Below are 25,972 nucleotides of genomic sequence, written 5' to 3'. Positions count from 1 at the left end.
CATACTTTTCTTATTAGCTTTCACTACTTATCCTCTTCCAGAATTCACGCCCGTCTGCGTTAGATAGCGTATATTTCGGCCTCCTCTATCTACAAGGTGTTGGCACATATACCAACACATCAATATATTTTGAGAATGATGTTGTGCTAAAATGTTTTTTTCTGTTTGTTCACGTCGTACGGGGAAGGGTGTCCCGACGCAGCAGTCGGCAGTGCGGGTCTCTAAACAAAAGGGCGCCAACAATTCGCGACGGCGGCAACATCGTACCATTATTATCATATCTTCTCGACGTATTCTTCTTAAATGGATGTTTGAAATAGATGTGTAAGTTCACAGAGGTCTTGAGCAAGTGATGATCACTGAACACTGAGGGTGACTAAACTCATGGGACAGCGTTATGCACATATGGTTCAAATGGTTCAAATGGCTCTGAGCACTATGGGACTCAACTGCCGTGGTCATCAGTCCCCTAGAACTTAGAACTACTTAAACCTAACTAACCTAAGGACATCACACACATCCATGCCCGAGGCAGGATTCGAACCTGCGACCGTAGCAGTCGCACGGTTCCGGACTGCGCGCCTAGAACCGCGAGACCACCGCGGCCGGCGATATGCACATATACAGACGGTTGTAGTATCGCGTACACAAAATATAAAAGGGCAGTGGATTGAGAAAGCTGTCGTTTGCACTCGGATAATTCATGTGATTACGGCTGCACAACGTGAATTAATAGACTTTGGATGCGTGTGACATTCCATTTCGGAAATCGTTAGGGAATTCAATATTCCGAGATCCACAGTGTCAACCGTGTGCCGACAACACCAAATTTCAGGTATTACCTCTCACTAAGGACAACGCAAAGGCCAACAGCGTTCACTTAACGACCCAGAGCGGCGGCGTTTGCGTGGAGTCCTCAGAGCTAACTGTCAAACAACAGTGCGTGAAATAACCGCAGAAATCAGAGTGGGACGTACGATGAGCGTATACGTTAGGGCGGTGGTGCGTAAGTTGGCGCTAATGTCCTACGGCAGCAAACGACCGACACGAGTGCTTTTTTTTTAACAGGACTATATCGCCCGCAGCGCCTCCCACGGGCTCGTGACCATATCGGCTGGTCCCTAGACGACTGCGACTGGGAAACCGTGGACTGGTCGGATGAGTCCGGTTTTCAGTTGGTAAGAGCGAGTGGTAGGGTTAGAGTGTGACGCAGACCCCACGAAGCCATGGACCTAAACTGTCCACAAGGCACAGGCACAAGCTGCGGACGAGCGTTGTATATCAACGCCGACAGGTGAAAATGTGTGCCCCGACCAGGACTCGAACCTGGGATCTCCTGTTTACATGTCAGACGCTCTATCCAGCTGAGCCACCGAGGGCACAGAGGATAGTGTGACTGCTGGGACTATCTCACGCACACCTCCCGCGAGACCCACATTCTCACCTTGTGTGTCCACACACTACATTCGTAGTGTTCCATCCCAACGCACTCATTACTCGTGGAAGACATTCTTACCAAGTCCCGTAGGAGTTCGGGGAATATATGTGCATCCGCACAGAAGAAGAAGGTCATGGCCATAATTATTTGCGATGCGTTTGAAGAACATTGTGGACAGTTCGATCGAACGATTTGGCTCCCATATCACCCGACATGACACCCATCGAACATTCGTGGCACATAATCGAGAGGTCGGTACTTGCACGACATACTGCACCGGCAAAACTTTCGCAGTTATGGACCTCTATAGAGGCAGAATGATTCGGTATTACAGCAGGGGACTTCCAACCATTTGCTGAGCCCATGCCTCGTCCGACTGCTGCCCTACGACTGGCAAAAGGAGGTCCGACACAATATTAGGAGATATCCGATTACTTCCCACCTCAGTGCATATAACATTAACGTGTTATTAAGAAAAAGTGTTAATTAAAATGTGTGCAGTCTACATATGTCGAGTAGAACGGTGATTCTACCAACAAGCAAGGAAGAGCTTTTCATTTTACTGCTTTCTGAGTGACAGTCAAAAAGCTATGAGTGATAAATATCTAAAGGAAAAGGCTTTAATTTTGACTGTGTTGTCTAGTTAAAGTACCTTTGGAAATTATTAAGCAGTCTGTTTTGGAAAATATTAGGCAGTCAAAACACACCCTGAAAGTTTCATCTGTCGACAGTAAATAAAAAATAACTAATTTGAGAAAAATTGTTCGAATTATAAAATAGAAAGAGAGAGACATTCACTTTTTTAATGTGTCTAATTTCGAAGAATCGCTTGAAATTGTTAATTCCTTGAGTTGGAATTTGACTTAATATCAGAACATTGAGGTTGCATGCACTCTGCCTCCAGTCATAGAATTTTTGGCAATTTATCGATAACAGTTTAAGATTCAATATGGGTATGACACGTAGGTGAACAAAATAACTTTGAAGGATACTAGATATTACAGCCTTACCAGAAGTATAAACTGAAATTGCAGTAGAAAAATAGTTTAAAGTGACATAACTTGAATATTACGTGGCACCACATTCAAACAGAGTCTGCGCTAATCGAATTCTGTTGTCTAACGTGTCATTCTTCTGTGAGACAGCTAAAGCAATTCTTGGATTAAGGCAATGATTTACATGAAGTTTTAGAAGCACTCCCTCTTCTGCTATGCAGACTTAACAATCCTGCTGTACATAAGAATATCAATCTACTCTCCGTTAAAAAGGACATAAAATAAATGCGAAAAAATATTTGTATGGGGTTAGTCCTGCCGATTAACACGATCACTTGTATCTACAAAATAAGCTAGCTGGAAGATATTAACTATTTGCTAATATGTGCTAGCTGTTACACCACCGTAGCAGTATAGGTAACACAGCCAGACGGACTACCTACCTTCTAATACGTCCGAAAGAATAACGCGCCTATTTACATCCAAGGGAAACCGGCTCACCTCATCGACATTTGTGCAGTGACGGATGCTCAACTCGGTGGGACACCGAAGATAGGAAGGCATATTATGCCGCGTAAAAGAGTACGTAGCTGGTGGAGAACATCATTGCGCATTATATAGGACGGAGCACCTCAAACGTTACACCTAGATATTCATCTAAAGTGACTGTGTCAAGCATCACACCACTTCTATTGTATTCGAACATTACAGGACCGTTGTTCCTGTCCATTTCCATTAAGTTACATTTTCCCATATTTAGAGCAAGCAGCCATTCATCACACTAAATAAAAATTCTATCCAAGTCATCTTGCACCCTCCTACAAGCACTCAAAAGCGACACTTCCCAAGTACACTACAAATTCATCAGCGAACAGTCGCAGATTACTGCTCAACGTAGCCTTAAGATCGCACAGAGAACAGGGTCATGTTATATTTCATTGGGGCACTCTTGTCGACAATTCTGCATACGATGAACACTCGCCTTCCCGGGCAATGTACTGAATTCTATTAAAAAAAAAAAAGTGTTCGAGCCACTCGCATTTCTCAGAAAAGTCTGCAGTGGGGCACTGTGTCAAACACTTCTCAAACATTTAGCAACGTGGTATCTGTTAGTCGTTCATCATCCGTGGTTCGCAGAACACCGTGCGAGAAAAAAGCAAGTTAAATTGCACATAATCAATGCTTTCTAAATCCATGCTGATTTGTGGACGGAAGATTCTCTGTCTCCAGGAAATTTATTATATTCTATAATACACTGCTGGACATTAAAATTGCTACTCCACGAAGATGACGTGCTACAGACGCGAAATTTAACCGACAGGAAGAAAGTGCTGTGATATGCAAATGATTTGCTTTTCAAGAGCATTCACACAAGGTTGGCACCGGTGGCGACACCCACAACGTGCTGACATGAGGAAAATTTCCAACCGATTTCTCATACACAAACAGCAGTTGACCGGCGTTGCCTGGTGAAACGTTGTTGTGATGCCTCTTGTAAGGACGAGAAATGCGTACCATCACGTTTCCGACTTTGAGAAAGGTCGGATTGTAGCCTGTCGCGATTGCGGTTTATCGTATCGCGACATTGCTCCTCGCGTTGGTCGAGATCCAATGACTGTTAGCAGAATATGGAATCGGTGGGTTCAGGAGGGTAATACGGAACGCCGTGCTCAATCCCAACGGTCTCGTATCACTAGCAGTCGAGATGACAGGCATCTTATCCGCATGGCTGTAACGGATCGTGCAGCCACGTCTCGATCCCTGATTCAACAGGTGGGGACGTTTGCAAGACAAAAACCATCTGCACGACAGTTCGAAGACGTTTGCAGCAGCATGGACTGCGGTTACCCTTGACGCTGCATCACAGACAGGAGCGCCTGTGATGGTGTACTCAACGACGAACCTGGGTGCACGTATGGCAAAACCTCATTTTATCGGATGAATTCAGGTTCTGTTTACAGCATCATAATGGTCTCATCCGTGTTTGGCGACATAGCGGTGAATGCACATTGGAAGCGTGTATTTTTCATCGCCATACTGGCGTATCACCCGGCGTGATGGTATGGGGTGCCATTGGTTACCCGTCCCTTTCACCTCTTGTTCGCATTGACGGTACTTCGAACAGTGGAGGTTACATTTAAGATGTGTTATGACCCGTGGCTCTACCCTTCATTCGATCCCTATGAAACCCTGCATTTCAGCAGGATAATGCACGACCGCATGTTGCAGGTTCTGTACGGGCCTTTCTGGATACAGAAAATGTTCGACTGCTGCCCTGGCCAGCACATTCTCCACACCTCTCACCAATTGAAAGCGTTTGGTCAATGGTGACCGAGCAACTGGCTCGTCACAATGCGCCAGTCACTACTCTTGATGAAGTGTGGTATCGTGTTGAAGCTGCATGGGCAGCTGTACACGCCATCCAAGCTCTGTCTGCCTCAATGGCCAGGCGTATCGAGGCCGTTATTACGGCCAGAGGTGGTTGTTCTGGGTACTGATTTCTCAGGATCTATGCACCCAAATTGCGAGAAAATGTAATCACATGTCAGTTCTAGTATAATATATTTGTCCAGTGAATACCTGTTTATCATCTGCATTTCTTCTTGGTGTAGCAATTGTAATGGCCAGTAATGTAGAACATGATCAAGAACCAAACCGACGTTAATGTACTGCCCTTCTTATGTGTGGGACTCATCAGCGTTTTTCTCCAGTCGCTTGGGACTTAGCACTGGGTAGATATCCGCAACAAATCCAAGCTAAGTAAGCGGCAGTGCTGAACAGTAACCTCCCTAAAACCGGAATGAGATTGCATACGCGGCTAGCTGCTTATTTATTTTGAACTCTTGTTTCTCAATGCTAGGGATGCCTGTTTCTATGCCTTCCATACTGAAGACTTCCATACTTTTCTGCTGCTGTTGATATTACCCCATACTCATCTGACCAGAAATCCTTGTCTTCTATCCATTTCACTTCACTGAACCCTACTATGTTTAGATGGAGTCTTTGCACTTTCCTTTTCAAATTTTCTAGTTTCCCTATCACTTTCAAGCTTCTTAACATCCCACGCCCTGACACGTAGAACGTTATGCTTTTGTTAGTTATTCAATCTTTTTCTCATGGTCACCTCCCTCTTGGCAGACCGAGCGAGGTGGCGCAGTGGTTAGACACTGGACTCGCATTCGGGAGGACGACGGTTCAATCCCGCGTCCGGCCATCCTGATTTAGGTTTTCCGTGATTTCCCTAAATCACTCCAGACAAATGCCGGGATGGTTCCTCTGAAAGGGCACGGCCGACTTCCTTCCCCATCCTTCCCTAATTCGATGAGACCGATGACCACGCTGTCTGGTCTCTTTCCCCAAACAACCAACCAACCAACCTCTTGGCAGTCCCCTCCCTGAGATCGAAATGAGGGACTATTCCAGAATCTTTTACCAATGGAGAGATCACCATGACATTTCTTTCAATTACGGCCTACATGTCCTGTGGATACACGTTATGTGCCTTTGATGTAGTGGTTTCCATTGCCTTCTGCATTCTCATGCCTTTCTTTAGTCATTGCTGATTATTCCGCCTTTATGGGCAGTTTACAACTCCAAAGACAAGAGAATGCCCTGAACCTCTGAATGCTTCTCCGTGCCAAATCAAGAGGATAAGGGAAGCCGTGTGTATGTGTGTGTGTGAGGGGGGGGGGGGGAGGGGGGGGCGGGGGGAGGCTAAATTGACGAAGGCTGATGAACAAAGACTGAATGTCTTTTTTCTGTAATTTCCGTGATAGTTTCCTATATTTACCATAAATATTTAAAAGAGCGGGTTTTTATGTGCAATGTCCATAGTCGGCAGAGCTCTCGTATCGGTAGGTTGGTTGTAACCCTCTATGTTGTACATGCTCTTTGCTATAGACATGCCAAGCTGTGGACGTGACGTGAGTCTAGCAGTTTTGCACAGTAAAATTATATGTTCGTTTAAGCCATACATCCACTGAAACTTACGAAAAACTGCATCAAGCGTACGGTGAAGGTGCTCTACCTCGTGCAACAGTATTTAGGTGGTTCAAGGACTTCAAAGACGGCCGATTTTTCTGTGTTTAGCAAGGTGAGCATGGGTTTCGGCTTCTGCTGTGACTGAAGCCATCGATTGTCCATGAGGATCGGCGTATAACATTACGTAACATCAGAGCTGAGTAATTTATATGGAAGTGTCTTTACGATTCTGTATGTTCGTCTCCATATCGCCATAGTCTGTGCTCGTTGTATGTTACTCTGTTGGCTCCCGTGACGGATTGTCCTTTAACAAATGGACCGCGCTTACTCGTCGATTTCGTCCATATTTATGGTGTATGCAGGGCTTGGCCAGAGAAGGAAGTGTTCGAGTATAATGACTTTTCTGGAGACTAGAAATCTACTCTGTAGGAATCAGCATGGGTTTCGAAAAAGACGGTCGTGTGAAACCCAGCTCGCACTATTCGTCCACGAGACGCAGAGGGCCATAGACACGGGTTCCCAGGTAGATGCCGTGGTTCTTGACTTCCGCAAGGCGTTCGATACACAGTCGTTTAGTGAACAAAGTTAAAGCATGTGGACTATCAGAGAAATTGTGTGATTGTATTGAAGAGTTCCTAGATAACAGAATGCAGCATGTCATTCTCAATGGAGAGAAGTCTTCCGAAGTAAGAGTGATTTCAGGTGTGCCGCAGGGGAGTGTCGTACGACCGTTGCTATTCACAATATACATATATGACCTTGTGGATGACATAGGAAGTTCACTGAGGCTTTTTGCAGATGATGCTGTGGTATATTGAGAAGTTGTAACAATGGAAAATTGTACTGAAATGCAAGAGGATCTGCAGCGAATTGACGCATGGTGCAGGGAATGGCAATTGAATCTCAATGTAGGCAAGTGTAATGTGCTGCGAATACGTAGGAAGATAGATCCCTTATCATTTAGCTACAAAATTGCAGGTCTGCAACTGGAAGCAGATAATTCCATAAATTATCTGGGAGTACGCATTAGGAGTGATTTAAAATGCAATGAACATTTAAAGTTAATCGTTGGTAAAGCAGATGCCAGACTGAGACTCATTGGAAGAATCCTAAGGAAATGCAATCCGAAAACAAAGGAAGTAGGTTACAGTACTGCTTGTTCGCCCACTGCTTGAATACTGCTCAGCAGTGTGGGATCCGTACCAGATAGGGTTGATAGAAGAGATAGAGAAGATCCAACGGAGAGCAGCGCGCTCCGTTACAGGATCATTTAGTAATCGCGAAAGCGTTACGGAGATGATAGATAAACTGCAGTGGAAGACTCTGTAGGAGAGACGCTCAGTAGCTCGGTACGGGCTTTTGTTGAAGTTTTGAGAACATACCGTCACCGAAGAGTCAAGCGGTATATTGCTCCCTCCTGAGTATATCTCGCGAAGAGACCATGATGATAAAATCAGAGAGATCAGAGCCCACACAGAAGCATACCGACAATCCTTCTTTCCACGAACAATACGAGACTGGAATAGAATGGAGAACCGATAGAGGTACTCAAGGTACCCTCCGCCACACAAAGTCAGGTGCCTTGCGGAGTATGGATGTAGATCTGTAGATCTAGATCTCTCAACAACTGAAAACGTCTGGTCAATGGTTGCCGAGCAACTGGCTCGTCACAATATGCCAGGCACTACTCTTGATGAACTGTGGTATCGTGTTGAAGCTGCATGGGCAGCTATACCTGTACACGCCATCCAAGCTCTGTTTGGCTCAATGTCCAGGCGTATCAAGGCCGTTATTACGGCCAGAGGTGGTTGTTCTGGGTACTGATTTATCAGGATCTGTGCACCCAAATTGCGTGAAAATGTAATCACATGTCAGTTCTAGTGTAATATATTTGTCCAATGAATACCCGTTTATCATCTGCATTTCTTCTTGGTGTAGCAATTGTAATGGCCAGTAGTGTAGAATATGATCAAGAACCAGACCGACGTTAATGACACTGCCCTTCTTATGTATGGGACTCATCAGCGTTCTTCTCCAGTCGCTTGGGACTTAGCACTGGGTAGGATATCCGCGATAAAACCATGCTAAGTAAGGGCTGAACAGTAACCTCTCTAAAACCGGAATGAGATTCCATACGCGGCTAGCTGCTTATTTATTTTGAACTCTTATTTTTCAATGCCAGGGATGCCTGTTTCTATGTCTTCCATACGAAAGACTGCGGGATGGCCAACCGATGGTATTTCTGCACGATTCTCTTGCGTGAATTATATTTTTAAACGCGGAATTTGAAAACTTCGGCTTTCCTTTAAGTTTCTTCTGTCGCCCCTTCAGATTGATCTATAGGTGACCGAACAGAAATTTTCGACCGCTTAGCAATTTTACGTAGACCAGAATTTCCTCGGTAATATCGTCCACAGACGTCTGACGGTGGAAGTTGTATTGCTTCATAAATCAATATTTTTTCAGACGCACAAAATTCTACTAACCTGTACAAACTCCTGCGGTTTATAATTTATTTATTTATTTTTATTTTTTATAATTCAGAGTGCGGCAATCACTGTTTCCTCAGAGTTTTCCGAATTTTGTTGTTCGACTTGCTCGTCAGGCAAATCAGAGAGCGTGTCTTTTTTTTTCTTTTTTTGAGTCGTCAGCTTTGTGACTGGTTTGATGCGAACTGTGAAGAATTCCTCTCGTGTGTCAACCTCTTCATCTCTGAGTAGCCCTTGCAACCTACGTGTTGAATTATTTGCTGGATGTATTCTAAACTCTTGTCTTCCTCAACAGTGTTTGCCCCCTGCAACTCCCTCTTCTACCATGGAAGTCCTTCTCAGATGTCTTAACACATGTCCTATCATCCTCTCCCTTCTCCTTGTCAGTGTTTCTCCACATATTCATTTGCTCTCCAATTTTGCGCCGAACTTCCCCGTTCTTTACCCTATCAGTCCACCTAAATTTCAATATTTGTCTTTCGCGCCACGTCCCGAATGCTTAGATTCTCTTCTGTTCCGGTTTTCCCACAGTCCATGTTTGGCTACAATACAATACTGTGCTCCAAACGTATATTCTCAGAAATTTATTCCTCAAATTAATTCCTATGTTCGATACTAGTAGAATTCACTTGGCTAGGAATACCATTTTGCCAGCGCTAGTGTACTTTTGATGTCCTCCTTGCTCCGCCTGTCATTGGTTATTGTTCCGCCTAGCTAACAGAATTCCTTAAGTTCATCTACTCCGTGACCATCAGTCCTGATGTTGTGTTTATCACTATTCTCATTTCTCCTTCTTCTCATTACTTTTCTCTTCCTTCGATTTACTCTCAATCCATATTCTGTATACATTATACTGTTCATTCCATTCTGCAGACCATGTAATTGTTCCTCACTCACGATAACAATGTCATTAGCGAACTGTATCATTGATATACTTTCACCTTGAATTTTAATTCCACTTTGTTTCCATCATTGCTTCTCCCATGTACAGATTGAACAGTAGTGGCGAAAGACTGCATCCCTGTTTTCCAACTTTTTTAATACGAGCTCTTCGTTCTTGGTCATTCACTCGTATTATTCCCCCTTGATTCTTGTAAATATTGTATATTATGCGTCTATCCCCATAGCTTACCCCCATCTTTCTCAGAATTTCGAACATCTTGCACCACTTGACATTGTCGAACGCTTTTTCCAGGCTGACAAATCCTATGAACGTGTCTTGATATTTCTTTTTTAGTCTTGTTTCCGTTATCAATCGCAACGTCAGAACTGGGTGCCTTACCTTTCCTAAAGCCAAACTTTTCGTCATGTAACACACCCATTGTTCTGAATATTATTCTTTTAAGCAACTTGGATGCATGAAGTGTTAAGCTGATTGACAGACCTTTCTCGCTCTTTTCAGCTCTTGCACTCTTCGGAACTGTGTGGATGATATTTTTCCGAAAGTCAGATGGTATGTCGTGAGTGATAGAAATTTTGAGGGAAAGTTATCTATCCCTTCTGCCTTATTTGATCTTAAGTCCTCCAAAGTTCTGTCTAATTCTGGTTCTAATACTGGATCCTTTATCTCTTCTAAATCGACCCCTATTTCTTCTTCTATCACATCAGATAAATCTTCTTCCTCATAGAGGCATTCAATGTACTCATTCCACCTATCCGCTCTCTCCTCTGCCTTTAACAGTGGAATTCCCTTTGCACTCTTAAAGTTACCATCCTTCCTTTTAATTTCACCGAACTTAGTTTGGACTTTCCTACACGCTAAAACAGTCCTTCCGACAATCATTTCTTTCTCGATATCTTTACGTTTTTCATGTAGCCATTCCATCTTAACTTGTCTGCTTTTCCTGTTTAATTCTTTCCCCAGTGACTTGTATTTCTGTATTCCCGAATTTCGCGGAACATTTTTCTACTTCGTTCTTTCGTCGATCACCTGGAGTACTTCTTCTGTTACCCATGATTTCCTCGCAGTTACCTTCATAGTATTTATGTATTCCTTTCCAGCTTCTGTGATTGTCCTTTTTACCAATGTCCATTCCTCGTCACCTGTTCTGCCTATTGAGCAATTCCTTACTGCTGCATCTATAGCTTTACAGAACTTCAAGCGTATCTCGTCATTCCTACGTTCTTGCGTGTCCCATTTCTTTGCATACTGATTCTTCCTGACTAATCCCTTATTCAACGTACTCTTCATCACTACTACATTGTGATCTGAGTCTATATCTGGTCCTGGGTACCCATTACAATCCAGTATCTGATTTCGGAAACTCTGTCTGGCCGTGATTTAATCTAACTGAAATCTTCCCGTATCACCCGGTCTTTTCCGAGTGTACCTCCTACTCTTGTTGTTCTTGAATGTTGTATTCACTATTACTAGCTGAAATCTTTCTCCTCTCTCGCTCCTTGTCCCAAGCCCATATTCTCTTGTAATCTTTTATTCTAGTCCATGCCCTACAATAGAATTCCAGTCCCCCATAGCTATTAGATTTTTATCTGCCCTTACGTAATGTATTACCCTTTCAATATCCTCATACACTTTCTCTATCTCTTCATATTCAGCTTGTGTAGTCGGCATGTATGTCTGATCTGTTGTTGTCGGTGTTGGTTTGCTGTCGATTCTGATAAGGACAACCCTCTCACTGAACTGTTCACGGTAACACACTCTCTACCCTATCTTCCTATTCATAACGAATCCTACTCCCGTTTTATCATTTTCTGCTGCTGTTGATATTACCCCATACTCATCTGACCAGAAATCCTTGTCTTCTGCCCATTTCACTTCACTGAACCCTACTATGTTTAGATTGAGTCTTTGCACTTTCCTTTTTAAATTTTCTAGTTTCCCTATCACTTTCAAGCTTCTTAACATCTCACGCCCCGGCTCGTAGAACGGTATGCTTTTGTTAGTTATTCAATCTTTTTTTCATGGTCACCTCCCCCTTGGCAGTCCCCTCCCTGAGATCCGAATGAGGGACTATTCCAGAATCTTTTACCAATGGAGAGATCACCATGACATTTCTTTCAATTACGGCCACATGTCCTGTGGATACACGTTATGTGCCTTTGATGTAGTGGTTTCCATTGCCTTCTGCATTCTCATGCCTTTCTTTAGTCATTGCTGATTATTCCGCCTTTAGGGGCAGTTTACCACCCCAAAGACAAGAGAATGCCCTGAACCTCTGAATGCTTCTCCGTGCCAGATCAAGAGAATAAGGGAAGCCGTGTGTATGTGTGTGTGTGTGGGGGGGGGGGGGGGGGGGGGAGGCTAAATTGACGAAGGCTGATGAACAAAGACTGAATGTCTTTTTTCTGTAATTTCCGTGATAGTTTCCTATATTTACCATAAATATTTAAAAGAGCGGGTTTTTATGTGCAATGTCCATAGCCGGCAGAGCTCTCGTATCGGTAGGTTGGTTGTAACCCTCTATGTTGTACATGCTCTTTGCTACACACATGCCAAACTGTGGACGTGACGTGAGTCTAGCAGTATTGCACAGTAAAATTATATGTTCGTTTAAGCCATACATCCACTGAAACTTACGAAAAACTGCATCAAGCGTACGGTGAAGGTGCTCTACCTCGTGCAACAGAATTTAGGTGGTTCAAGGACTTCAAAGACGGCAGATTTTTCTGTGTTTAGCAAGGTGAGCATGGATTTCGGCTTCTGCTGTGACTGAAGCCATCGATTGTCCATGAGGATCGGCGTATAACATTACGTAACATCTGAGCTGAGTAATTTATATGGAAGGGTCTTTACGATTCTGTATGTTCGTCTCCATATGGCCATAGTCTGTGCTCGTTGTGTGTTACTCTGTTGGCTCCCGTGACGGATTGCCCTTTAACAAATGGACCGCGCTTACTCGTCGATTTCGTCCATATTTATGGTGTATGCAGGGCTTGGCCAGAGAAGGAAGTGACAGATGGGAAGCTCCAGATGGCCGTACGTCTAGAAAGAACACCTTTTTTGGCGCGGATTAGGCGAGCTATGAGCCATTTACGTTAGCGTAGTTCCCAGGTAGCGAGTGGCGCAGCGGATATACAGAATGGAAATTCGACAGTCTGTGGTTCGAGTCACTATGCATAAGCTGTCTTTTATTTTCAGTTTTTACATTAGTTGCTATCATATGCTCTCAGTACGCCTGACGGATGGGCTTTAACACCACCATGTCGACACCAGCGGTTTTCCTGGACGTAAAGAATGCTTACTATTGGAAATGGCAGGACAGCTGGAATGACCTTAGTCTGAATGGTCTGTGGTTATAACATTTGAGATTCCGTGTGGTGTATTCGTGCAAATGTGAGCAAGACATTGAAAAATTTGGACTGGCAAATGAGATTAAAAATCGTCTATTTAATGTTAAGCACCCCTAAAATTAATAAAAATTTTGTCGCTTTGATGTTGTACCTCGTGCAATGGTTTGTTTTAAACTGTACTAGCTATTGTCATACTTTGGCCTCCAAGAAAACATTTGGTGACCTAATATGCGGGCTATGATAGGCCTTAGTGATGGGTGTGGTACACACCAGCTGGATATGGCAAATATAATTGCATATAACAAACTATAAGTAGCTGTTAAAATTTTGGGTAATCTGCGTCCTAGGCCTTCACACATCCTTATCTAATTTCATCCTCATTCTTAGTTGAACTTAATTTTCTAAGTCATCATAGTCACCTTAGCTGTTGTTATTAATTGTGGTCTTGCCAGTGTATTGACAGAGTTCAAAATACTGTTGTAATTTCTAGAATTTTAGGTGTCTCATACTCCTCTGATAATCTGAATGTAAGAGCTGCGGTAGCAGTCGATACCACGAGCAAGCCGCCGCGTATCTGCGTTTGCGCTGTGGTAAATACCTTCAGAGTTGGTCGAGCGCCGGGACTGCCCCTTGTGCCATGTTCCGCTGGTGCAGTTTCCTCTTGGCAGTCCAGCCGTGCGGACAAGGTGTGTGGCGTGATAGTTCATGCCGGTGACACTCCTGTTTCCAGCTTGCCTCACTTGTACTTACGTTATTTTGTGTTTCAGTCAACAATATGCACTACTGTAAATTATATTACCTTTCCTTTATTTCCCACTTACTCTTTCTGTATTCAGATACTTCTGTGCCGTAATTAAACGTTGTTTATGTTTTAGAATTGTCCAGGGATTTGGGTTTAATTTTAACTGCTTTAAACTATACCGGTGTGGCTGTAACGTATATAGAATGTTTCCAAAATTCAAGGCTGAAGGCCTCTACGCCTGATTATTCAGGGTTGAAAATGTTATGAACCTTTGTTTGTTTCTCAAAATTTAAATTAAATGCACAGATTCTCACAGTTTAATTGTTGCTCCGTCAGATTACTCATTATTTTTAAGATATCCATGAAACTGAGTTTGACAAGTTTGGAACCGTGTAAGAAGCTTTGTGCTGGTAATTTACCTTGGCGGCACATTCCACAGGTTCTCACAGTTTGTTTTTCCGGTTGATTTTCATTCATGGAATTTGTAAAACTGAATTTAACTAATTTAGAAAATTTTAACCTGAACGCCCGGTTTCACACATTCCTTGGTTTCACATTAACTGGGCTTATTGTATGTTTTGTGTATCGTACATTTCTAAGATTATTTGAATAAATAGGGTAGATATTGAGAAATTTAAAACGGTGAAAGGTGTTGCGAATAAAGCTCAATTTGGAATTTAGGGCCCAGTCCTCTCAATCTGGTTTTCCTTACATCTAATTGGTTGGTGAGCCGTTTCGATTGTGGATTTCATACATGTACACAATTGTGGATTTGGATGCTCTCCCCAGAAGTCAATTAATGGAAGAAAATTATTCCCCTACAAATAAGTTTTCATGATAACAAATACATTATACTTGGCATTATCTTGGTTTATTTGCTCTGTAAGTAACGTAAAAATTGGAAACAAAAAATGTCTTACCATATACGACTCGGTTCTACGAGCGTTGTATTATTGTGCTATACTCTTTCCGCAGCTTCAACCGCTCCCTCGAAGCTTGCTCCCCGTTCCCGCCGAAAGTGCTACTTTCTTCTAATTGTTTGACCATCTGGAGTTCCCGCTTCTATCACTTTCATTTCTCGCCAAGCGCTGCGTATACCATAAATTTGGACGAAATCGTAATGACCACTAGACTCGGCCGTTGTAAGTACATAATCTGTTAGCATCACACCAAGACAGTCCCTAAGCACTCAGCATCAACTTGGCCGACGATGTTCGCGTGTGACCAGTCGCGGAACGCGACGGCCTGTGTCACGTTCAGAATGTCGTACAAGATGTTGAAAACAGTTCTATGACTGATTTTCACTGTTAACACTATCGCCTCCATTACGATACGTCGATATCTGAGCATCAGGACCAACACTTATTTTGCGATTCTCGCTTCTTCATTGTCGCTTCGTTCTTCCTCATTAAGGCGTGTTTGGCCTCACTCGATGCATCTGTGCCACATAACCATACGGCGGTACATTGGCATCTCAGTAAGTGGAGTTGCAGTGTTGTTGCCCTTCAAATGTGGAAATGAATTACCACACGATACTCCACTTCATGGATATATATATATATATATATATATATATATATATATATATATATATATATATATATTCCAACATTGCGTTGGAACCAGGATCAGCCAATCAATATATTTGTAATTTATTAAGTAAGGTTTCCATCAGAGTTGGCATACAGTATTTTTATTATTTTATAAGTGACTAGTTTCGAACATTTCCGCTCATTCTCAAACCATTTTCTACATTAAAAGGTACAATGTTGTCAATGAAACGTTAAATACAACATTTTCAAATATTTTCTGCACAGATTACAGTAGTGCAATTAACCTTCGACTTACCTGCATTTGTGATGTTTGTACATCAGTTCAATATGACAAATGTTACCTGACTGTATTACTGTTGTCTTGGTACGTTCAAAATGCTATAGGTATCTGTAGTCGAAGCAGAAAAAAATTACATATAGTACTTGTTTCTCAACACTTCCTGCAATCGTGAGGTCGTTTGCACGTCACACGCAATATCGCGAGGCCCACCGCAAGATCGACAATCGATGTGACAGCTGCCATATTCGTTTTGGCATATTTAGCTGATTTGTATAACTCGTAGTATCCCATTCGAAGGCAACGTTGCGTAAAGCTAGCTGCTTTACTGAATAATGAATCATTTTTGAAAAGCGCAAAAAATATTGTACTAGAATTCGGACAGTTCTTTCATCAATTTGTCCGGCTCCTTTATCTTCCATTAATACCATGCTCATCCAGAAATTAAAGAACGATCGAGTACCACACCCGACTCCGATCCCCCACCACCGCTATCGCGAGCATGACAGTTACCTCCTTCTCTCACCTCGGTATGAGCCGAGTATTGTTGCAGAGCGGTCATGCCTCTTTTGGAACGTTTCGAAATAGCGACGCCCATTGAAAATACCGGTAAAACGAAATGCGTAGTGACATTCATTGTCTGAATGCACAAAATGTTCGACCTGTCGAAATTTGTAGGCAGACAGCGAATTTTAATGGTGAGTGTAAGAAACGTGTCTTGAGTGACTGTGGAATGTTGTCGACAAAGCTGTTTTTTATGCATGACAATGCGCGGTTCTATGTACCAGCTCTAACGCAGCAAGACCTTTAGCGTCTTAAGAGGGAAATTTTTTGCCCTGATTTGGCACCAAGTGATGTTCACTTATTCCTGAAACTAAAGGAATTTTTGGATGCAAAACAGCAAACGATGAAGTACTCAGACAAGCAGTGACATTCTGGTCCGTATCTTTGGCGGGCAGAGGAGTACAATATGGGAACTGAAAAATTAGTCCCATATTATAGGAAGTACCTTGACAGTTATGCCGTCTACATTGAAAAACAGAATGAGGTACTGTAACATAATTTACGAAGTTTTGTGTTGAAATCTTTAGTTTTTATTTAGTTATGCCAAAATGTTCTTTACTTGCTGGACGACCGTCGTATGTTTCCCATTCTTCAAATACGTCTAACTTCATTTCTTTAACTGATTTATGCAAAATTTTCGTAGTACCTACCGTATGTTTTGTGCTCTGCAAACGACGGGCAAAAGCAGTCTTGTTCTTTCGTCTGATATGTTGCTTGTATCTAGTTACAAAATTCCAACCAGTTTGGCCCATATAAAAACGATCATATGTTCCATATTTTTATCTATACACAACAAATGTAAATACTTCATTTTTTTACAATTTCATTTAGTTTATCTGCTATGCTATTTTGCACAGATTAGTGAAAGTGTCCGCAAACTTTTCCACAGTAAGGGAAAAATATTTCAATGTAATAAACATTCTTACTTTGTTTTTTTTTTCGTTTTGTATTTCCCAAGACTCTATGTAACTAAGGTTCCCTTAGTCATTGGCTGCTGATACTTGTTTGAGGATTCACAGCTCTCGTTGTATTGCTGTTTCATCCGTTAAACGTAAAGCAGAGAAAATTCCTGTAACTAATGGTTTAAGAATGAATGAAAATGTTAGAAACTAGTCACTAATAAAAATTAACCTGACTAAAACCTTAATTAATAAATTACAAGGAAAAATATAACTACGGAATGTTATTTATTCGATACGATAATTAAATGGCTCTGAGCACTATGGGACCTAACTTCTGAGGTCATCAGTCCCCTAGAACTTAGGCCTACTTAAACCTAACTAACCTAAGGACATCACACACATCCATGCCCGAGGCAGGATTCGAACCTGCGACCGTAGCCGTCGCGCGGTTCCAGACTGTAACGTCCAGAACCGCTCAGCCACCCCGGCCGGTCTACGATAATTAAGTTTTGAGAACTCATTATATAGTGTAACGTAATGTATGCTAGCTATGAACTATAGTAATGCCTCCCCCAACTATAGTAATGCCTCCCCCATGAAACTATGTAAACATATAAGAAATAACGTAAGGGTATACAAATGAAAAACATATTACTGCTATAGCAGTAAATGGATTACTGTTTCGTTTTTCTTTGTGTAATACTACATGTAATTACAATCAGCTTAATGAAATTCGGCTAGAGACTTTTCCTAGAGAGGCCAAACGGAATGAATTTCTGTGTATCCTTTTTCTGTTAAACTAATTAATTATTGTAATTTTTTCATTCTCGCCATACTTAGGCGTCTCTTACCCTCTGGAAGTTGTAATGTAAGCATCCATGTTCCTATGTGCCATAATTTCGAATTAAATAGACCATATTGTTTTAATAAGTGTATGTAGAATTCACTTAAAAATTATCTCCCAACTTATTAACCATAATTTTGTAGGACATCTTAAATTTTTTCACAGGTCGCAAAGAAACGATCGGTGACGAATTGTTCGAGCGTATAACGACTGAATATATTAAGTGTTCTGTCGTTATTTATATTGTATCGCTAAGCAGAACCTTCCCGACACTGATTCACCCATCACTTCTTTTAGTTTCTCGCGTACTTTTTATAGAAGAATCTTTTTTATATTCATCTGCCAATTCCCTTCGAAAAGTGTCGCAATCGCTTCACTTGCTTAATGTATCGTGCGTCACCAAAATCAACAGTCGGTGGCCCGAAATATTACGTGAATGCATAATATCTTTTAACAGCAATCATTAATTTCACCCATCTAGAACTAGATGCATTGTCCGCGTTGCCCAGGATGTTTAATATCTGCCACACAAAGTGATTGGCGATAAGTGTTGTTGATATTCATAGAGAATGCGAGCTACATGGGAAACTGCAGTCGCTTTAAATCGAAGGGCATATTTGAATCACTGGGTTCCAACGGAATGTGACGAATGGGAATGCGCCTTCACCTGTATGAAACGATGCTTAGTTGCGCTATCTCTTGTTACATTTTGCGATAAGTATATCATTGTGTTTTTGAAGCTCAGTTTTCACTGTTTCTAGTAGGGCTGTTTCTTTTTTTATATATTCTTTATTCAGTTCATTAATATCGTACATAATAACCCACCACCTTATACAGTAGTGGGTCTTAACATCTACAATACAATTCAGTCATATTTAGCAGCACTAATTCTAATTTTAATCTATTTACATTCTACAGGAAATGATAAGCTAGTTGTTCAATGGATAAGAGCTAACCTCTAATCTAACTATTCTAGAAGCTACTCCCTGCAGCGTTACAGGCGTGCCAGTTGTTGTATAAACCTACTATGTGGCCATGCCCACCGAGCTAATCCCAGTGGGCGTGCCCCTGGCACCGGGCTGGCCTTTAGAAAATCGCTCAGGTTCTGTTTGGAGATGTCCTAATCTACTTCCTACTTAAAATTATCCATCTACAAGGTCTCTATCGGTGTGCAGTTGACAAGTTCGAGATATTTGCCCATCTTCCCCCTGTTCCAGGACGTGGCGGATTCCTACCGTCACGGCGATTGACCAATCCACGCCCTGGCGGAATGGGAAAGGTCGCACTGAGTCATGTCGTGAGCAGTAGTTCATATGTTTTCCCTTCGATATTCTCGCACGACTTTGGCCGATACCTCGCTGGCAAGGCGGTTTGTCATCTCAAATGTGGTCGGGTTCCTGATTAAGTGATAGGTGTCATTGTTTAGTAACTGGTGTCTTAGGTCAGTGGCTACGTCATCGAAGATAGGGCACTCGTAGATCACATGGTCCGGAGTGCCAAATTCAGCTCCGCAGTCACACGAGGGGTAGCCCTTTTCCCGAACCGGCAAAGATATGTCGGGTACGGTCCATGACCTGTGAGGAAGTGCAGCAGTCCTTTACTTGGTTGTAAATGCGAGAGTTGGAGACGTTCTTTGATGTTCGGGAGCAGTTGGTAAATCCTTCTGCCTGTTTCCTCTCCCTCCCAGAGTTCTTGCCATGGCTCTTCTCCTCTTCTTTTAATTGCAAACTTGTCCCCCACCTGCACCCCCAAAATGCTCTCAGTTTTTTCTGTTTCTCCCCTTTTTACCCAATACCAGGCCGCCTGTTCCCGAATTTTGATGTCCAAGGGACACACCCCCATGAGTATCACTAGTATCCCTCCCAGAGATATTCTATATGCTCCAATGGAACGTAGAAGCATGTTGCGCTGCACCCTCCTCACGGCCATGGTAGGCACGACTCTCGTGAGCCTGTGTGCCCAGACTCCAGATCCGTAACCCACGATGGAAGCAAGAATGGTGTTATGGTATAACTTTATGAGTTCTGGTGGAAGGTGAAATCTTCTGTGTCCTATCACGATAAGGTTGTTCAGAGCTTCTAATGATCTTTGAGTTGCCGCTTCGATGTGCTTAGCAAAACTCCATCTGTCATCAGTTATCACTCCCAGATACCGGGCCTCGCGACGGCGAATTACTGCTGAGCCCCGATCCTCACTGTTGGATTTCTGGCCAATTGGCCTTTCAGTAGCAGGTATGTCGACTTGTTAGGCGCTATTGTCATTTTCGTTTTGTGACACCATTGTGTGAGAATAGTTAGTGCCCTTTCAATCTTAGGTTCGAGATCTTCGCGACTCCGGCCGCCAACCAGCAGGAGGAGGTTGTCCGCGTAGGCTGTCGCCTCTAGCATATCCGCACTGTTCTCCAAGCTCTCCAGGAGAGGTTCCATGTTTATATCCAGCGGCCCCAGGACAGAGCCCTGTGGACAGCCCTTCGTAATTTTCTTGCCAATTCGCCCGCTAGGGGGCGATACCGAGACCTCCCTTTCCATACAATAGCTCCTAACACAGCCGTATAGCGGCCCTGGACACTCCTTCTCCCGCAAGCAGGAGAAGAGCGAAGGCCACCACAGGTTGTCGAAGGCGCCACTGATATCCACCGTGATGCCAACTATGTACTTGTGTGGAGACGACCCACAGACCTCGGCCGCCAGGGCAATTGCGTCAGACGCAGATCGCCCCTGCCGAAAACCGAATTGTCTGTCGCTCATCCCGCACAGGCTGTCGCTCATCCCGCACAGGCTGTCAGCTAGCAACCTTTCCAACAATTTTCCAAACAGGTCCGACAGACAGATTGGTCAATAGTACTTTACTTCTTTTGGGTCTTTGTCCTGCCCTTTTTTGATGATAACTACATTGGCCTGTTGCCAGGTAGATGGAAACGTTCCGAGGCGCAGAGCCTCATTGTAAATTCTTGCTAGAGATGTTACCAGTTAAGGAGCGAGGTATTGCACCACTTCCGCAACGATGCCGTCTGCTCCTGGGGCCTTTCCTTTCTTTTATGATTTTATGTGCGCCGCCACTTCCTCTTCTGAGTATGGGTAGACCATGTTATTTTTCCTGTATTCTTCCTGCATAGCCTGCCTAATTAGGCGTTGCTTTTCTGTGTCTTCTTCAGCTCTGTCATCAGGGAGGAGGGAGCGGAGAAGGACCTCTGCAGTTTCCTGCCACGACCCCGTCATCCAGTTTCCATCCATGACTGTAGAGAGCACCATTGGCGACCTAATTTCCTCCCTTACTATCTTGTAAGGAGTGCCCCAGGGATCCATAGCCAATTGGCTTTGCACATATTTCTCCCAGCTTTGCAGTCTTAGTAGGGCTGTTTATGAGTACAGCTCGAAATGTTCGAACAGTTGAACATCTGATGGCGCTATCTCCAAGAGGGGTGTTGCCGCTGTAATTTTTTCTGGCGATAGGAATTACGCTCAGTTTACCACGCTATATATTATTTCTTAAGCATTTAATTTTTCATTAATTTTCTTATTGTTTCATTTGAATGTAGAAATTTCAAGTAAAGGCCGGCCGGTGTGGTCGAGCGGTTCTAGGTGCTTCAGTCTGGAACCGCGCGACTGCTACGGTCGCAGGTTCTAATTCTGCCTCGAGCATGGATGTGTGTGGTGTCCTTAGGTTAGTTAGCTTTAAGTAGTTCTAAGTTCTAGGGGACTGATGATCTCAGATGTTGAGTCCCATAGTGCTCAGAGCCATTTGAACCATTTTTGAAGAGGACAATAACTGTGAGGAAAATTGGGGCAAGTACTTTCCGTGATGTTTGGTAACAACGTTTCTGCCTTATATATAACGCTTCGGACCTCAGCTGCTTTGCGGTGCATCTCCCCATAGATCAGTGTCATATCGATGTAGTCTTCGCTGGTGTACATTGCAATTGTTACGTGTTTTACTGTAAGACCTGACTAACAGCAAACAAACGGCCACGCTACCGTATCAGAGCGGAACCAAGAGGAAAGCGCACGCAGGTGGTGACACAGCTCGATGGAGGTTCGCTTGTCCGTGCACTTCACTTTTGGACAGCAGTGACGAGGCAACTATTCTTGAACTAACATACGCGTGAAACATAAGACTACAGAGGACGGCTTTCGTACAAATCGAAAGCCGTCCTTATACGAAGGCCGTGCTGACACGCATCTGAACATTTTTACTATGAATAATGCAATTAAACAGATCTCTCAGTCTATGACATAGGTTTGCCGCGCTGAGTGGCCGCCCGGTTTGAGGCACCATGTCACTGACTGCGCGGCCCCTATCGCCGGAGGTTCGAGTCCTCCTCGGGCATGAGTGTGCGTGTTGTTCTTAGGATACGTTCGGCTAAGCTAGTTGAAGTAGTTTGCAAGTCTAGGGACCGATGACCTCAAGCAGTTTGGCCCTTTAAGAACTCACACACATTTGAACATTTATAAAATAGGTTTAAAAGAACATCATTTATGACTTTCATTAAATTCATTGTTCTTTATTGCAATCAAAGATCTGATAGTATTTGTGTAATATTGTCAATTGTGAAGCACGAATTGGTGCATTATTTGTTGTTAACAGATTATCTGTCATGTGTTGATATGCCTTGAAGCAGATAATGTGCTTTGTCCCTCGTGCGTATTGTTTTGATCAGGTGACAATGAATTCTTCTACAGAAACTTTTCTCGATCCCAGGAATCGAATCTGGCACACCTCCTACAGCAAGCAAGTTCGCTATGGCACAAGCTGTAGACCCAGTTATAGCTGTTAAGTGTTTGTAGTTATGTACATTCAAAAAATGTGTATCCTATATCCGGACAAAAGTTCATTAGTAGAGCCTGTAGAAATTTGAAGTATATCGGCCTAGAATTTTTTAACAACCTTTCCCCTTTATATATTTCATACACATTTCAAGTCATATTACGAAACTTTATGTAGATGGTGACCTTCCTCTTTTCATGAAGGTAAAGTGTGCAAAATTTCGTCAAAGTCAGAATAAAACTGTAGTATTGTATGAATTACAAACACACTCTCCATTGTGTACAGTGACTCACATAATTATTCGGACAGACATGACGTGTTATATTTCCCTGCGCATTAGTGATTTCAGTAATAATAGAGCACTGGTAAAAATGAGATTAAATGATCGTGTGGCATTGTTGGCAGGGGGCCCCATGTGGGAAAGTTCGGCCTCCGGGTGCAAGTCTTACTTCAGGCGACATTGCATTGGGCGATTTGTGCGTCGGTGAGAGATGATGACAGCGCAGCACCCAGTCCACGAGCGAAGAGAATTTCCAATCCGGAGGGGAATCTAACCCCGGCCCACTGCATGGTAGGCAAATGCGCTACCACTCAGCTAAGCAGGCGGGCAAAGCACTGGTATAAAATAAAGAAGGAAGGAAGAAATATTGGGTTTAACGTCCCGCCGGTATAAATTAAAGTTTCTGTAAGGAATGTAAAAAGTAAATGTCCATTGTAGTCCTACTTCTAAAGAACACTGCAAATACAAACATAAGAATACAAATATGGGAATTATCAAACACAATAAAAAAAATCCAGTTCTGCGCAGAATTAATCGGACACCTTTCTTTCTACTTATGGTCCAAAAGTTTAGTATCTGGTAGACTGATTGTACTCGGGAGATATTTTTTGCCACTCTTCTTGCGTATCTTTTCCAGCTGTGCTCCAGATGTACTCCGTGTTTTACAAATTTCTTTATCAAGTTCGTCGCAAATGTTCTCGATCACATTAAAGTCAGCTGATTGATAGAGTGGATGAAACACGTTCGACAGCTAACAATAACCAGATCCGCACATTCCAGGTATTGTTTAGGGTCGTTATCTTGATAAAACTTAAAACGTTCCCCAATCCCATGTTTTCAGTGCTCTTTTGCAAACTACCCCTCAGTATTCTGAGTTACTGAAATTGGTCCATTTTATCCTCAATGGCCGGCCGGTGTGGCCGAGCGGTTCTATGCGCTTCAGTCTGGAACCAAGCGACCGCTACGGTCGCAGGTTCGAATCCTGCCTCGGACATGGATGTGTGTGATGTCCTTAAAGTAGTTCTAAGTTCTAGGAGACTGATGACCTCAGATGGTAAGTCCCATAGTGCTCAGAGCCATTTGAACCATTTTTTATCCTCAATGAAAATAAATTCCTCAACTCCATTCGCCGACGTACACCCCTGCACAAGTTCACTGCCATAGTGCAGCTACTCTAACATTTTCCTCTTGAATCTCAGTATTACGTCGCTACCAAACCGTTATCTTCCCATCAGAGCAAAATACGTTAAATTTACTCTTACGTGATTCCACCACATAATGTCGTCTCTAACGAGCTCTTTGGCAAACAGCATCCTCTTTGTTTGATTTATTATACTTATGAGGGGCTTCCATCTTGCAATACGGCCGTGAAAGTTACCTCTTCTGAGCACCCTCGTGCGGCTGGTTCCGGCGGAGGTTCGAGTCCTCCCTCGGGCATGGGTGTGTGTGTTTGTCCTTAGGGTAATTTAGGTTAAATAGTGTGTAAGCTTAGGGACTGATGACACAACAGTTAAGTCCCATAAGATTTCACACATGTTTGAACATTTGAGCACCCTCCGTATTGCTTCGGGATGCACTTCCTTCCCGACGTCATTGACAAACTAAGAAGTTAGTTTTGGAGCACTTAACTTTGGGTCCTGTCTAGTTTTTTAGATGGTATGACAAGCTTCTCGCACAGAAGCATATGAGCATATCGGAACTGTATGTACTTTTCTTCATTTGTAACATTTCAGCTATTTTAGGATAACTTTCGTCTTTAGTTTGGTAAAGAACTACTAACTGCCACTGTTCGAATGTGCTCGCTCTTCCTCTACGGCCCATCGCTACTTTAGCTGTACACAGCACACTACCTACTGGAATGTTTACGTCCACACTGTCCGTAACTCCTTTACACACGACCTCTGTGCGGCAACTGAGCGTGCCCGAGTAACTTTCCTGATGCACGTTAAAGGCATTCGGAGGTTCTAGGTTCGCTGGTCTCCCCCGTTTCCTAAACGTAAACATTTTATCGTAGTATTACCTCTGTCGAAGAGGGATGTTAAAAATAAATTTGCGTGTCACTATTTTCGTTGAAGGCTAGTTTTTACTGAGTCACTGTGTACGGATTTTGAATCTGGTTAGCTGTCTTTGGACATTTCTTTCGCAATTCACGGTGTTACATTACAAGCAGTAAAATAATCATATTTTATTCTCGTCGTGACTTACTGGGAAAATATCTCTGGCTTTTTCTTATATTAAATTGAAGCAGGAAAAGCTTCAATTGAAGTAATATTGCAACTGCCTCGTACTAAAAAAATGGAATGATTGTGTGGCACTGATCGCTGGGAGACCCCAGCCGGGGAAGTTCGGCTGCCGGGTTGCAAGCCTTATTTCAGGCGACGCCACAATGGGCGACTTGCGTGTCGATGATGATAAAAATTTATGATAACACAACACCCAGTCCACAAGAGGAGAAAAATTCCATTCCGGCCGGGAATCAAACCCAGGCCAGCGGCATGGTAAACAAACACGTTACCACTTTATTTTTTTTTATTGATCGCACTTTTGTTCGTTATGGTTCGTTGTATTTGTTTGGGGCGAATGCCCAATGACACCCATTCAAGTTCCTCGTTGACCCATTCACTCAGGTTTTATTTATTTATTTATTTTATTGTAGAGGGCAGCCGACCCTCTAACCCAGTTAAGCAGGCGGATTACCTCATAGTAAAATCTAGCTGTAAAGCAGAGGAAGCAGTGCGTTTGAGTGACTCTGTTGGTAAAGTAGTACCCACGGAAGGATAATGTGCGGGTTTGATTCCCGATGAGAGAAATGTGACATACAGTCACCTGATGAACGCTGCGTATTCGGCAGTGGGTCGTGTTTCCGGGGTGGAAATACTGCCGCCACTCTCA

General features: G+C 43.1%; 1 non-coding gene across 1 annotated transcript; it reads right to left on the bottom strand.

Moving 5' to 3' along the window:
- Positions 1-1,305: 1,305 nt before the first annotated feature.
- Trnat-ugu (transfer RNA threonine (anticodon UGU)) lies at positions 1,306-1,380 on the bottom strand. The gene has a single exon. It is a non-coding gene; the product is annotated as a tRNA-Thr (tRNA).
- Positions 1,381-25,972: the final 24,592 nt, after the last annotated feature.

The sequence above is a fragment of the Schistocerca serialis genome, chromosome 5 (genome assembly GCF_023864345.2).
Source record: "Schistocerca serialis cubense isolate TAMUIC-IGC-003099 chromosome 5, iqSchSeri2.2, whole genome shotgun sequence".
NCBI lineage: Eukaryota > Metazoa > Arthropoda > Insecta > Orthoptera > Acrididae > Schistocerca > Schistocerca serialis.
Note: the sequence above shows the minus strand (reverse complement) of the source record. Positions and strands in the feature narration are given on the sequence as shown.